This window comes from Gobio gobio (assembly GCF_949357685.1).
Source record: "Gobio gobio genome assembly, chromosome: 9".
NCBI lineage: Eukaryota > Metazoa > Chordata > Actinopteri > Cypriniformes > Gobionidae > Gobio > Gobio gobio.
Genome location: NC_137115.1, coordinates 53,439,997 through 53,453,054, shown reverse-complemented (window position 1 = coordinate 53,453,054; position 13,058 = coordinate 53,439,997). Strand labels below are relative to the sequence as shown.

At 37.4% G+C, this 13,058-nt stretch overlaps 1 protein-coding gene across 1 annotated transcript in view; it reads right to left on the bottom strand.

Annotated features, from left to right (window-relative positions):
- plch1 (phospholipase C, eta 1) overlaps positions 1-10,056 on the bottom strand; it is a 151,988-nt gene extending 141,932 nt beyond the window's left edge. The window contains exon 1 of the mRNA XM_079825796.1: positions 9,974-10,056. The gene's annotated coding sequence lies outside the window, so the exon portion shown is untranslated. The remainder of the gene's footprint in view (positions 1-9,973) is intronic.
- Positions 10,057-13,058: the final 3,002 nt, after the last annotated feature.

Genomic DNA, 13,058 nt, shown 5'->3' with positions numbered 1-13,058 from the left:
GCTATGTCATAATTGTAAGATAAAATGTTAAAAATATGATTTTAAATGTCCTCATTATTAGATAAAGTCAAAAATATGATTTTAAAAGTCATAATAGTGAGATAAAATGTCTAAAATACAACATGCCAAGTCATAATTGTAAGATAAAATGTTAAAAATATGATTTAAAATGTCCTCATTATAAGATATAAAATGTCAAAAATATGATTTTGAAAGTCATAATAGTGAGATAAAAAGTCTAAAATACGACATGCTAAGTCATAACTGTAAGATTAAATGTTAAAAATATGATTTAAAATGTCCTCATTATAAGATATAAAATGTCAAAAATATGATTTTGAAAGTAATAATAGTGAGATAAAAAGTCTAAAATACGACATGCTAAGTCATAACTGTAAGATAAAATGTTAAAAATATGATTTTAAAAGTCCTAATTATTAGATAAAAAGTCAAAAATATGATTAAAAAAAACCTCATAATTAGATGAAAAATCAAAAATATGACACGCTTATTTGTTGTGAGATGAAAATTCAAAATTATGACTTAAAAATCTAAATTATGAAATAAAAAGCTGAAATTAGATTTTAAAGTCTAAATTATGACCAAAACACGCACTAAGACATTTAAGAGATGAAATCATGCTTATTATTTTTTTTAAATGCGCTTTTAATAATAACATTTACATTATTGTTTTCATTTTTTTTGCAATGTATTTTTTTACATGCGTTTTTACATTTTGAAATCAGTTTTTACAACAGAAATGAATCAATCAGCTTTTCATCTAAAACCAAATGAATTTCCTCTCATCAGTGTAAAGCTGCTCTGAAGCTTCTGTGTGTGAAAGAGCTGGAGAAATAAAGCTTGACTTCTCCGAATCGGTCATCTTCGAGACCATCACAATATTGGTGTGTAGATCTCTTGGAGTTTTTCTATTCAGTGCTTATACTTTGCTGAACCACTCGCCCACTTACATCCTCCCACGACACTATCTATTATGCACTGAAATTCCCAGAAAGTCTTCTACATGATTATAGACACTCTTTATTAACAATAAAGCTAGAATAAAGAAGGACTTTGTTATGAATGATTGCCAAATTTTTGGAGAACACAGCTCAGGCTACTTACTATGCATCACACTCACAGATAGAAAAAAGATATCTAGAGATAAAATACATTCACCAAAGTAAAATTATGTTAATAATTGTCTATATTCATTTAAAACGCTTCATGTGCAACCGTTTATAAGCGCACCTGAAAGATATGCTAAAAGCAACATGTTTGATGTTTTCCATGTTTGTCAGTGTGACATTTCATTATATGCATAGATCATTTAATTTTGATAAATTCTTACATTTATGCGGCGCAAATATCTGAATATTCTACTCAGAGATGTTCATGTCCCCGGACTCGGAATTATGCATTTCTGTGGCAAGGTTATTAACGCCAAATTAATCTAATTTGAGTCATCAATAGACAAAACCACAATACAACAAGTTACAGTTGTTATGCAAATTCCTTAATAAACTTACTGTTAATTTAGTGGACATTAGTTATTTAGCTCTGTGCTATAAACTGTATTATGCTCTTTTGGTTTATTTAATGATTATTCTTGCATTATTAAGACATTAACAATAAGAATTATTCATCCAAAATATTATGAAATGACTGCTTGCATACAAAGTTTGGTAACACTTTATTTTACAGTGTCCTTGTTACATGTACTTACCATAGTATAACAGTAAATTATGCATAATTACATGCAACTAACCCTCAACCAAACCCTATAGTAAGTACATGTTGTTAATTATTATTAATCAGTACTTAAATATATAATTACACTATGACTGTAACAATGACACCTTGAAATAAAGTGTAACCCAAAGTTCTGTCATGAAACTCTAGATTTTTAGAAACTCTAGAAACTCTCAATATTGGTGATTGGTACAAATATCGATTTCGATCTTGATTCAGAATCTATTCGTATGTATATAGCCTACTGTACATATAAGGAAAAATAAGTTTGTCTTTTTAGCACTATTTCTTGGGTTAAATTATATTAGCTTGCATTCATTAATATTCACTCGTGTGTGCTTTATATAAGTAACATAAAATATTAAGATGTAAGTTATTAACTTTTTTAAATTTCACATTTAAAGAAATCTAGTGTTTGATCATGTCTAAATATTTATTAAAATGCAAAACCTAAAAATAAGTAAGAAGTTATGATCTGCAATACTTTTTTGAGCAACCAGATTTATATTTATTAAAGAGCCATACAGGCACCTGGTGGGTAATGGCATTACAAATGAAAATGATTATTTTTCCAGCCACAAAATGACTCTAATTTGCCTCTTTGTATTGGAATTCTCTATTTTAACCTTAATTACTACACTAATTGTAATTTAAATATTATTAAACTAAAATATAGAACATTTATTTAATTGAAATAGTTAAGGTGTGTGGTCACATTTGACCATCAATGAGTATGAGTGTGACCAATTAGTAAGCAATGAGGGTTAAATACAAGAAAAACATTAACATTAATGTTAACAATTTTGCATCTCCATCAGTAAAATGATGATGGTTGACGTAATAAAAAATTGTTGCAAATACCTGTATAGTAAAACTGTTATTTATCCGCTTAAGCCATTCAAATGCATTGACAGAGCGCTGGGTTGTTTAGAAGCTCCATGAACCACGTGACTGCGATGTCGCAACTCTGTTTTTCAACGCCTCTGACTTTAATTGTTATGCCACATTAGCGCCAAAACGCTATTTATTGTTTGAATTTCGTATTCAATTTTAAAAGCTTAGACTTTCATACCAAAAGCAGGTTTGGCAGTTTGGAGTGAGATTTAAAAAAAATTATGAATAACGACGCCCAATATGTGGTGGCCGGTGTTGATTCTGTGGCGCACCGCCACAAATTAGTCTATGTGTGGGAAACACGGCTATTGTACAGCAGCAGCATGTCTTACTTGCTCACAGCAGCGTGTTGTGTATTTATTGACAGTAGCACATCCCATACTTGCTCTGCAGCAGCAATAATTGCAATAACAGCAGCATCAATAATTGCAATAACTGCAACAGCAGCAATAACTGCAGCAACAGCAATAATAGCAATGACATCAGCAACAACTGCAGCAGCAATAACAGAAGCATCAATAATTGCAATAACTGAAGGAAGAGCAATAACTGCAACAGCAGCAATAACAGAAGCATCAATAATTGCAATAACTGCAAGAACAGCAATAACTGCAACAGCAGCAATAACAGCAATATCAGCACCAATAACTGCAGCAGTAGCAATAATGGCAATAACAGCAGCAGCAGCAATAATGGCAATAACAGCAGCAGCAGCAATAATGGCAATAACAGCAGCAGCAATAATGGCAATAACTTCAGCAGCCGCAATAATGGCAATAACAGCAGCAGCAATAATGGCAATAACTTCAGCAGCAGCAATAAAAGCAGCCGCAGCAATAATGGCAATAACTTCAGCAGCAGCAATAACTTCAGCAACAGCAATAATGGCAATAACTTCAGCAGCAGCATAACTGCAGCAACAATAATGACAATATCTTCAGCAGCAGCAATAACTGCAGCAACAGCAATAATGGCAATAACTTCAGCAGCAGCAATAACTGCAGCAGCAGCAATAACAGCAGCAACAGCAATAATGGCAATAACTTCAGCAGCAGCAATAACTGCAGCAGCAATAACAGCAGCAGTAGCAATAACTTCAGCAGCAGCAATAACTGCAGCAACAGCAATAGTGGCAATAACTTCAGCAGCAACAATAACTTCAGCAGCAGCAGCAGCAATAACTTCAGCAGCAGCAGCAATAACTTCAGCAGCAGCAATAACTGCAGCAGTAGCAATAACTTCAGCAGCAGCAATAACTTCAGCAGCAGCAGCAATAACTTCAGCAGCAGCAATAACTGCAGCAGTAGCAATAATGGCAATAACTTCAGCAGCAGCAATAACTGCAGCAGTAGCAATAATGGCAATAACTTCAGCAGCCGCAATAACAGCAGCAGTAGCAATAATAGCAATAACATAAGCAGCAGCAATAACTCAATAGCAGCAATACCTTCAGCAGCAGCAATAATAGCAATAACTTCAGCAGCAGCAATAACTTCAGCAGCTGCAATAACTGCAGTAACAGCAATAATAGCAATAACTTCAGCAGCAGCAATAACTTCAGCAGCAGCAATAATAGCAATAACTTCAGCAGCAGCAATAACTGCAGCAACAGCAATAATAGCAATAACTTCAGCAGCAGCAATAACTTCAGCAGCCGCAATAACTGCAGCAGCCGCAATAACTGCAGCAACAGCAATAATAGCAATAACTTCAGCAGCAGCAATAACTTCAGCAGAAGCAATAACTTCAGCAGCAGCAATAACTTCAGCAGCCGCAATAACTGCAGCAACAGCAAATAAATGCAGCAACAGCAATAATAGCAATAACTTCAGCAGCAGCAATAACTTCAGCAGCAGCAATAACTTCAGCAGCAGCAATAACTTCAGCAGCCACAATAACTGCAGCAAACGCAATAACTTCAGCAGCCGCAATAACTGCAGCAGCCGCAATAACTGCAGCAGCAGCAACTTCAGCAGCCGCAATAACTTCAGCAGCCGCAATAACTGCAGCAGCAGCAATAACTTCAGCAGCCGCAATAACTGCAGGAGCCGCAATAACTGCAGCAGCAGCAATAACTTCAGCAGCCGCAATAACTTCAGCAGCCGCAATAACTTTAGCAGCCGCAATAACTGCAGCAGCAGCAACTTCAGCAGCCGCAATAACTGCAGCAGCCGCAATAACTGCAGCAGCAGCAATAACTTCAGCAGCCGCAATAACTTCAGCAGCCGCAATAACTTCAGCAGCCGCAATAACTGCAGCAGCAGCAATAACTTCAGCAGCAGCAATAACTTCAGCAGCTGCAATAACTTCAGCAGCCGCAATAACTGCAGCAGCAGCAATAACTTCAGCAGCAGCAATACCTTCAGCAGCTGCAATAACTTCAGCAGCTGCAATAACTTCAGCAGCAGCAATAACTTCAGCAGCTGCAATAACTTCAGCAGCAGCAATAACTTCAGCAGCTGCAATAACTTCAGCAGCTGCAATAACTTCAGCAGCAGCAATAACTTCAGCAGCAGCAGCAGCAATAACAATAACTTCAGCAGCAGCAATAACTGCAGCAGCCGCAATAACTGCAGCAGCAGCAATAACTGCAGCAGCCGCAATAACTTCAGCAGCCGCAATAACTTCAGCAGCCGCAATAACTGCAGCAGCAGCAATAACTTCAGCAGCTGCAATAACTTCAGCAGCCGCAATAACTGCAGCAGCAGCAATAACTTCAGCAGCAGCAATACCTTCAGCAGCTGCAATAACTTCAGCAGCTGCAATAACTTCAGCAGCAGCAATAACTTCAGCAGCAGCAATAACTTCAGCAGCTGCAATAACTTCAGCAGCAGCAATAACTTCAGCAGCTGCAATAACTTCAGCAGCTGCAATAACTTCAGCAGCAGCAATAACTTCAGCAGCAGCAGCAATAACAATAACTTCAGCAGCAGCAATAACTGCAGCAGCCGCAATAACTGCAGCAGCAGCAATAACTGCAGCAGCAGCAATAACAGCAGCAGCAGCAATAACAGCAGCAACAGCAGCAATAACTGCAGCAGCAGCAATAACTGCAGCAGCAGCAATAACTGCAGCAGCAGCAATAACTTCAGCAGCAGCAATAATTTCAACAGCAGCAGCAATAACAATAACTTCAGCAGCTGCAATAACTTCAGCAGCAGCAATAACTTCAGCAGCAGCAGCAATAACAATAACTTCAGCAGCAGCAATAACTGCAGCAGCAGCAATAACTTCAGCAGCAGCAATAACTTCAGCAGCTGCAATAACTTCAGCAGCTGCAATAACTTCAGCAGCTGCAATAACTTCAGCAGCTGCAATAACTTCAGCAGCAGCAATAACTTCAGCAGCAGCAGCAATAACAATAACTTCAGCAGCAGCAATAACTTCAACAGCAGCAATAACTTCAGCAGCTGCAATAACTTCAGCAGCAGCAGCAATAACAATAACTTCGGCAGCAGCAATAACTGCAGCAACAGCAATAATGGCAATAACTGCAGCAACAGCAATAATGGCAATAACAGCAGCAACAGCAATAATGGCAATAACTGCAGCAACAGCAATAATGGCAATAACTGCAGCAACAGCAATAATGGCAATAACTGCAGCAACAGCAATAATGGCAATAACTGCAGCAGTAGCAATAATAGCAATAACAGCAGCAATAACAGCAGCTGCAGCGATAATGGCAACAACTTCAGAAGCAGCAATAACTGCAGCAAAAGCAATAACAGCAATAACTGCAGCAGCAGCAATAACAGCAATAACTGCAGCAAAAGCAATAACATCAGCAATAACTGCAGCAGCAGCAATCACCAAAAGCATCAGCAGCAGATCTATTCCGCCAAGACCAAACATATCAACATGATCATATCCCGAGAGTGGTCATGACAGAACTACATTTTGCTGCTGACGTTACAGTGATCAGGTGGTACACGGCAGAGCTCTCTGAAAATAAGTTTACTAGACATCGTAATTATGAGTTCTACAAATACACGAGCACTTTTCATGTCAGAATCAAGTCATTAAGGCAATTCCAACACTGTGTGAAATGAATCCCCTTTACTTGAGCATAGACCGGAAATAGATGACATGTAAATTCTTCTGAAGGACATTATAGGGAGTGCCTGCTTAAAGTGGACCTACTGTAACTGTTTGGGCTGATCGGCTCAGCTTGAAATGAAGAAAGCAAAAAAGGTTGTTTTCCAGGACTTAAAAAGCGTAATGAATGCGCTAAAGCTCTGAAGCGTTCATGGCTTTGGCTGATCTGTACAGTAGGAGTGGCAGGCACATTCACTATGACCCAGAACTATAGTGGGATCCGTTTCAAGGCAGCCGAGGACTAACTTCACCCAGGCCATTCTGAGAACACAAAGAATACAGTTAACATGTCTTGTCTTCTGTTCCCGGAGAATAAAGGCTAAATAATTAATCTAGTCTCCGCTTCCACACAGAGGCTTGTTTGCGGCCCCACGCTACACCCGAGCAGGGGAGAAAATGATACGCTGTGCTTGGAAAACACTGGAGTCATTTTACCCCACACGTTCCAATACACAGAAATATGCATACACTTTGAATAGGAGCTCTTTGGGGTGATAAACGCAACACTGTCTCGATCGCAAAGCCTAACCTTTCCCAAATGTGTGCCTGACATTTATATCGCTATAATGTGATTCTCTGTGGGGGCGTCTTGTAGAGCCAATCACAGGTCGTGCTCACACGCAGGTGATATAACAGCGTGTGCTATGAATATGATAAATCTATTTGCTTTTTGAGCTAAATCAATACTGTAGAGATATCAAAGGGATAAATGGGTTATGGGTTGAACCTCAAGAGTGGCGTCTCTGAGCTTTATTATTGGGCTCCATTTCAAAGCTGGCAGATTCAAAACACAATCATTCCAGGTCCATATTTATCTGGTTAAAGTCTATGAATGATATTTGGATTTGGGGAAATGTTGAACACGAGTAACAGTGGCTGTTGAGGCTTCAGGGAACAGCACACACCCAGATACACTTACCAGCCTACAAAGTCAGAACGCTCTGTCAACATGTGTTTGAACACTATAACCTCTGTACAAATCAACCCCTGGATTCTTGCAATTTTGTAATGCACTTATAATATCGCGTCATTTCAACATCTGCCAAACTGTACCATGGAGACTATGTGACTAATATAATATATAATAATACTATATGCACCAATCGGGCATAACATTATGACCTAATATTGTGTTGGGACTAGTGTTAGACCGATATATCGGGCCGATATTTGCGATTTTTAGGCTGCTGCGTTTGCTGATATTTTTTTCCCTGCATTATTTACAGACAGGCGTCCACAGGGCAGCTCTCACCGTCTTCAAACTCTCTTGCTCTCTCTCGCGCATATTAATCAAAATCAATTGAGAATTGACACGATGGTAAAAGGTCGAAAGACTGAAGTTTCACGTGGAGCATTGGGAGATTTTCTCCTGAATTACCGCTGGTGTTGCTCTACAAGAGATTAAGTTAAGTGCACCTACACTCTAAAAAATACTGGGTTAAAAATAACCCAAGTTGGGTTGAAAAAAATGGACTAACCCATCAATTGGGTTGTTTTAACCCAGCAATTGGGTTGTTTTAAGCAAACATTTAACCCAACTGCTGGGTCAAAACAACCCAATTGCTGGGTTAGTCCATATTCAACCCAACTTGGGTTATTTTTAACCCATCATTTTTTAGAGTCTAACCATTAAATGACTAGGTTGTAAGTTTTAAGTATAGTACAGTCAGTGTGAACTTTATTATGCTGATTGCTTGTTGATACTGTGTGCAATAGTGTAATTATTTTATTTATGCTTAAATATTTATTTTCAGAATTTTTTTTTTTCTTGTTCTACCTCACCTGTTTTTACTATTTGTTAAATATTGTTTTTTTTTTTTGTTCAATAAATGTTCCTTTTTTAAATTGTACATTTTAAATTGTTATCATCCTGATCATTGTGTCATTTTTATGTTGTAAATTGAGGGAGCAAAAGCAGTATCGGCTCCAAATATCGGCTCAAGAAAATCGGCAGCCCGTATCGGTCATCGGCTAAGGCTGATGAAAAAAAATCGGTATCGTCATCGGCACTAAAAAATCCATATCGGTCGATCCCTAGTTGGGACCCCTGAGAGGTGTACATGGCAACAATGCTTAGGTAGGTGATACGTGTCAAAGTCACATCCACATGGATGGAGGACCCAAGGTTTCCCAGCAGAACATTGCCCAAAGCATCACTGCCTCCGTCGCCACGCCTTCTTCCCATAGTGCACCTGGTGCCATGTGTTCCCCAGGTAAGCCACACACACACACACACACACACACACCCGGCCATCCCTGTCGCCGGTTCTCCACTGTTCCTTCCTTGAAGCACTTTTGATAGAGACTAGGAACAGCCCACAAGAGCTGCAGTTTTGGAGATGCTCTGACCCAGTCGTCTAGCCGTCACAATTTGGCCCTTGTCAAACTCGCTCAAATCCTTACGCTTGCCCATTTTTCCTGCTTCTAACACATCAACTCTGAGGACAAAATGTTCACTTGCTGCCTAATATATCCCACCCACTAACAGCTGATGAAGAGATAATCAGTGTTATTCATAATGTTATGCCTGATCTGTGTATAAACACGTACACACACTTTGACCGGTCAAAAGTTTGGAAACATTACTAATTTTAATGTTTTTGAAATAAGTATTTTATGCTCATCAAGGCTGCTTTTATTTGATCAAAAATACAGTAATATTGTGAAATATTATAACAATTTAAAATAATGTTTTTCTATTTTAATTTAATTTAAAATAGAATTTATTTCTGTGATGCAAAGCTGAATTTTCAGCATCATTACTCCAGTTTTCAGTGTCACATGATCCTTCAGAAATATATTTTAGAGAGAGAGAGAGAGAGAGAGAGAGAGAGAGAGAGAGAGAGAGAGAGAGAGAGAGAGAGAGAGAGAGAGAGAGAGAGAGAGAGAGAGAGGTTACACTTTGTTACATTTAACTACTGAGGTAAGATGTAACTACATGTACTTACTATAGAGTTAGGGTTTGGTTTAGGGTTAGTTGCATGTAATTATGCATAAATTATAGTTATTACACATGTAACATATGTAACAATGACAATTGAATAAAGTCTAACTCTGGTTAAGAGACAATTATAGCAGCATAGTCGTTCACTGCCACTGTTGAAATAATCACAGTTCATGAGAATTAGGAAAAGTTATTTCCCCGAAAGAGAGAAAAGTGAAACTTCTTCGTCTGGTTTGGTTCAAACGTGCACCTGCTCTCAACAAAGACCGGAGAGAAATCACTTACTTCAGTTCCTCTGGCTCAAGAGTTCGCTTAGAATTCCGCTGTCGGTACAAAGTCAGCCGTGAGTCTCTTCATGTAGGCTACACATTGTGCATGTATTTTCCTCTACACACGCGACTCCAGCTTCTCCTTCCCATGTAAAGCAGTGTTTACTGTTGAACTGTAAGTCTCCGCTCTCATTCAAAACCTCCGGACTGACCGGAGCCGAGAGGAGCAGCCGCAAAACCAGGCGCGGACTTTCAGGAACGGACCGAAGATCGGTTCGCTCGGTTAGCAGTGATAACTCGTTCCTGAAGGGGTTTAATTTCAACACTAAAACTCAGACAAAAATTACACGTGGACTTTGAAAGATGTTTGAAAAGTCAAGACGTAAAAAAAAAAAAATAATTATATTATATATATATATATATATATATATATATATATTTTTTTTTTTTTTTAATACTTAATCCACCCACACAATAATAGTTTTACATTGAAAAACTATAATAAAATAAATAAAATAGTTTGACCATAATAATAAACTAATATAACATTTACTTACCATAGTATAAATGTATAAATTATGCATAATTACATGCAACTAACCCTCAACCAAACCCTAATCCTACCCTAACCCTATAGTAAGCACTCATAGTTAATTAATATTACTCAGTACTCAGTATAAAACACTTTATTGTACAGTGTCCTTGTTACACATATTACATGTAGTTAATAGTTATAACTATAAATTATGCATAATTACATGCAACTAACCCTAAACCAAACTCTAACCCTATAGTAAGCACATGCAGTTAATTAATATTACTCAGTACTTAAAGGTATAATTACACTGTAACAATGACACCTTTGAATAAAATAATTTTGTTTACAATTTATTTTTAGTTATTATAAAGGCTACACTTTTTTAAGGTGCCTGTGTTACAGTGTAATTATACATTTAAGTACTGAGTAATATTAAGTACACTCTAAAAAATGCTGGGTTCAAAATAACCCAAGTTGGGTTGAAAATGGACTAGCCCAGCAATTGGGTTGTTTTAATTTATAGTTATTACTAATAACTAGGCTACATGTAACGTGTGTAACAATAACACAATTATTATTATATTCATAGTTATTATATAGGCTACACTTTTTTAAGGTGCACTCTAAAAAATGCTGGGTTCAAAATAACTTTAAGCATTTGGGTTGAAAATGGACTAACCCAGCATTTGGGTTGTTTTAACCCAGCGGTTGGGTTAAATGTTTGCTTAAAACAACCCAATTGCTGGGTTAGTCCATTTTCAACCCAACTTGGGTTATTTGTAACCCAGCATTTTTTAGAGTGTGCCTGTGTTACAGCGTAATCATACATTTAAGTACTGAGTAATAATAGTTTGGTTAGAGTTTGGTTTATGGTTAGTTGCATGTACACTCTAAAAATGCTGGGTTAAAAACAACCCAAGTTGGGTTGAAAATGGACTAACCCAGCAATTGGGTTGTTTTAAGCAAACATTTAACTCAACCGATGGGTTAAAATGACCCATTCACTGGGTTAAAACAACCCAATTGCTGGGTTAGTCCATTTTCAACCCAACTTGGGTTGTTTTTAACCCAGCATTTTTTAAAGTGTAATTATTATGCATCATCTATAGTTATTACAATAGTAACTGTATGTAACGTGTGTAACAATGACACTGTAAAATAAAGTGTTACCTTTTATATTATTAAAGAAATGTTAATTTCTCTTTATTATTACATAACCTAAAATGAGAGAGACGTAAAACCAGTCGAGGAGCTTAACATTCCAAGTGTAGAACTTGATACAACGAGGAGAGAGGAGTTTTGTTCTCTCCCCCGCGTGAACACAAAGGGCATATTTTCCTGTCACACGTCTCTCATCCATCGCTCCTTCCACAGTTTCCACAGGTTCGCCTGTGTAACCGCCCATGTGCCGAGTCTCAGTTCAAAGTCTGCTAGACTCAGACCCAATGCACCTTACAATTCAAACCGTCTGTCCAATTACAGTCCAGCATCTCTGCCTCGGTCACAAGGGACATTTGCACAAAAAAGACAGAATAAGGAGGGGGCAGGTCACTTCCTCCCCCCTGTGCCCATTAGAATAGATAGACTATTGCCATTGAGAACTGAGGCGAAAACAAGCCCCTACCAGAGGACCTGCGCTCTCACTGTGGAGCAAACCACCAGGAGGGCCATTAGAGGCTAGTTAAAGTCTGACCGGTCTGAGATTATTACTGGTTAGGCTGAGACTGTTTGTTTGCTCATGTTCTTCATTTGGTAAATTAAACCACCAGGAGTCATTATGACTGACTGAGTTGGTTCATGCAACACTAATATATCTATTCACTGTAGCTATCATGTTTAAGCTTGAAATATGTTTTTTAGTCATATATTAGTTCAACCTAAACTGATTCAGACACAGATGTAATGTTTCGCTAGTGTGTCCAGGACACTATAGATCATTTCTGTAAGTGAGGAGAGCAAAATAAAGTAAACTGTGACATATTATACCCACAAACTCTTCATACATTTTCTAAACTATAGAGAATAAACAGTGATGATGTGAGAAAATGTGGAAGTGTCTGGTTAAATGTTGGTTTGACTGTGTATATATATTTATATTTGTGCTGACAAATTGATTAATCACATCTAACACAAAAGTTGTTTACATATGTGTATATTATTATTATATCTATTATGTGTGTGTGTGTGTCCGTGTATATATATATACACACACACACATAATATTTATAAATATAATATACACATATGTAAACAACTTTTGTGTTAGATGTGATTAATCAATTGACATTTATATATACATATATTATAAATAAAATATATATTATATATGGAATTATATATATATATATAGATAGATAGACACACACACATATAGACAGACAGATGGATAGACAGACAGACAGACAGACAGACAGACAGACAGACAGACAGACAGACAGACAGACAGACAGACAGACAGACAGACAGACAGACAGACAGACAGACAGACAGACAGACAGATAGATAGATAGATAGATAGATAGATAGATAGATAGATAGATAGATAGATAGATAGATAGATAGA